The sequence below is a fragment of the Adiantum capillus-veneris genome, chromosome 28 (genome assembly GCF_014529385.1).
Source record: "Adiantum capillus-veneris isolate H3 chromosome 28, ASM1452938v2, whole genome shotgun sequence".
NCBI lineage: Eukaryota > Viridiplantae > Streptophyta > Polypodiopsida > Polypodiales > Pteridaceae > Adiantum > Adiantum capillus-veneris.
The window spans coordinates 61125839-61128208 of NC_140958.1; positions in this window are offsets into that span (position 1 = coordinate 61125839).

Here is a 2370-nt window from a genome sequence, read left to right on the forward strand (position 1 = left end):
GGAAAGGCCTGAGATTTCAGCAAGACAAGCTTGGGAGGACTAGAGTAAACCTCCCCTTCATGAAAGTAGGTTCAAAAACCTAGTCAAGCATGTCAGGTGGTAATCAAGAAGAGTGGAAATGACCCTTTAGCAGGTAAAAGAAAGGCCACAATCATGTGCCTACCACCTCTAACTATCCAATGAAGAGTGGGGTGACATGGCAACATAATGACTTTGAGGGGAAAAGAGGGCATATAAATGAAAAATAGAGATTTTTCTTGAATAGTAATGAAACTCTACGATGACAACTTCATTGTGTATCACTCTCATACTTTCTATTGTCTTTGCATGTCTGTCTTGCATTGTTCTTTAGGTCTAATAATTATGTACCGTGTGTGTGAGGAAATCTTGGTCTAGGATTCTCAGAGAGAGAGAGAGAGAGAGAGAGAGAGAGAGAGAGAGAGAGAGAGAGAGAGAGAGAGAGAGAGAGAGAGAGAGAGAGAGAGAGAGAGAGAGAGAGAGAGAGAGAGAGAGAGGGAGGGTAAATGCTCATGCATTTACCCTCTCTCATGCATGTCTATTCTTTGAAGTTATGAATGTATAAGTGTGTGAATATGAAAGGAGATTGGGGGACTTAAGGGGTTCTTGCCATCCGGGGTGTAGCTTGCACCCGACATAAGGCAACAAGCATGTTGTCTAATGCTTATTTTCCAATCAATTTTGGGCTAAAGCATGTGCTACAACTATCCATTTGATTAATCATTCTCCTAATAAGGCAATAGAAGAGAAGGTACCTGAAGTGCTTTGGTCAACAAAGCCACCTTCATACAAGCATCTAAGAGTGTTTGTTTGTGAAGCATTGTACCATGTTCCTAAGGAGTTTATGGACAAGTTGGCTCCCAAATCAAATAAATGCATCTTTCTTGGATATGGTGATTCTCAGGATATGTCGATAAAGGCAAGGAGCACTTGGTATGTAAGCTAAAGAAGATCTTGTATGGTCTTAAACAAGCACCAAAGGAGTGGTATCACAAGTTCCATGCTTTTATGCTCTCTCAAGGGTATAGAAGTGATGTTGACCATTACCTCTATACCAAGCAAGCTATGGATGGTAGTTTTGTGATTTTGATCCTTTATGTGGATGACATGCTAATTACTAGCAAAAGTAGTGATGATGAAATTTCATCCTTGATGTTAAATTTGAGTGAGACAAGAATGATTTGGGGGAAGCAAGCCATATTCTTGGCATGCATATTGGTCGAGACAGGAGTAAGCAATTACTTTATTTGTCTCAAACATCATACATTCACAAATTGTCCAAAAGGTTCAATATGGAGAGGGGGAAGGCATTGAGTACTCCGTTGCCTCCATATGTGAAGTTGAGCTTGAATGAACACCCTAAATATAATGAGGAAAATACTCAAATGGCACAAGTTCCCTATTCATATGTTGTTGGGATTTCGATGTATGCAATGATATCTATGCACCCAGATATTGATTTTACAGTGGGAGTTCTGAGTTGATTCATGTCAAACCCTGGCAAGAAGCATTGGGAGGCGATCAAAGGGATCATGAGATACTTGAATGGTACAAAGGACATGTGCATATGCTTTGGAAGGCAAGAAATGAGTGTAGTTAGCTACACAGATGCGGATTATATAGGTGATATGGACAAGAGAAAGTCCACATCAAGCTACATATTCATTTTCACTATTGGTGCAGTTTCATGGAGACCTCGATTGTAGGATTTCACAATTATGTCTACCAATGAGGCTAAACATAATGCAGTTTTAGAGGCATGCAAGGAGGCCATTTGGCTTAGTCATCTAGTGGAAGATTTGGGTATAATTGTTGAGATGCCATTGTTACACTGTAACAGTCAATTAGTTAGCCAAGAACCCAGTGTTTCATCAAAGACAAAGCACATCATTGTGAAATTCCACTTCATTTGAGAGGTGCTTGAGGATAAGCCATGCAGTATGTCACGGTGCACACAAATGATAACCTTGCTGATCTACTAACAAAGGGCATACCACTTGAGTGCTTTGCACACTATCGTGCACTTATGGGTGTGGGATAAGTGGTTTGTCTATCTCATAGATGTATGCATATATATACATAGGCACCCTAGACTTAAAGGCACATTGTCCTTTAAATGGGAGTTTGTTGGCGTGTAAAGACCAATGTGCTAGTCCAGCCATGTGAGGTGGCCAGAAACTAACACTGACCTGTTCTTTGTACTATATAATAATAAGGACTCACAAACCCTAGCCAACATTGTGGCAAGGATTCCATACATCTTGTGTCTCTCTTATCCTTCTTCATCTTCATCTTTGTGCACACACGCACATGCTGCACTTGTACACTTCACACATTATCTCTTTCTGTTAG